Consider the following 1,173-nt stretch of genomic DNA (forward strand, 5'->3'; position numbering starts at 1 on the left):
TTGATTCTTGTTGCATTTTGATTTTTCCTTATTATTAAAAATCCAAAAATATTTTTAATTCGTGTCTTCTCAAGTCAACAATACAGAGAATTGAAGATTCAGAACATACAGCAGAGGAATTACACAGAAAAAGCTGGGCGTTCAAAACGCCCAGTGAAGAAGGACAGACTGGCGTTTAAACGCCAGCCAGGGTACCTGGTTGGGCGTTTAACGCCCAAAAGGGTATAGTTTTGGGCGTTAAACGCCAGAATGTGCACCATTCTGGGCGTTCAACGCCAGGATGGCACAAGAGGGAAGATTCTGTTTTTAATGCAGATTTTTTTTTCAGTTTTCAAATTTTTTTAAAATCAAATCTTTTTCAAATCATATCTTTTCAATCATATGTTTTCAAAATCAATTTCTTTCTATTTTTAAAAATACTTGCTATCAATCAATGATTTGATTCAACATTTCAAGTATGTTGCTTTTTCTGTTGAGAAAGGTCTAATGTTTGAATCATATCTTTTCTTGTTAGCCAAGTCATTAATTTTCAAAATCAAATCTTTTTTAAAATGTTTTTCAAATCTTATCTTCTCAATCACACTTTTTTTTACTAATCATATCTTCTTAACCACATCTTTTTCAAAATAGTTTTCAATCAAATCTTTTTTATTTCTAATTTCAAACTCTTTTTCAAAAAAATCACTTGATTTCTTTCCCACTTTTATTTTCGAAAATCAATTAGTGTTTTTCAAAATGTTTTCAAAATCTTTTACTTGATTTTCGAAAATTACTTCCCTTCTTCTCACATCCTTCTATTTTATGGACTAACACTATTCCTAAATGCAAAATTCGAACTCCATCTTCTTTGATAAGTTCAAATTTTCTACTTCTGCCTTCTATTTTTCTTTTCCTCTGACACCTCAAGGAATCTCTATACTGTGACATAGAGGATTCCACATTTCCTTGTTCCCTTCTCTTTCTTATGAGTAGGAGCAAAGACAAAAGCATTCTTGTTGAGGCTAACCCTGAACCTGAAAGGACCTTGAAGCGAAAGCTAAGAGAAGCTAAGGCACAATTCTCTGTAGAGAACCTAACCGAATTCTTCAAAGAAGAAGAACTCATGGCAGCCGAAAACAACAACAATGCCAACAATGCAAGGAAGGTGCTGGGTGACTTTACTGCACCTACTCC

Source organism: Arachis duranensis, chromosome 10 (genome assembly GCF_000817695.3).
Source record: "Arachis duranensis cultivar V14167 chromosome 10, aradu.V14167.gnm2.J7QH, whole genome shotgun sequence".
Classification (NCBI taxonomy): Eukaryota; Viridiplantae; Streptophyta; class Magnoliopsida; order Fabales; family Fabaceae; genus Arachis; species Arachis duranensis.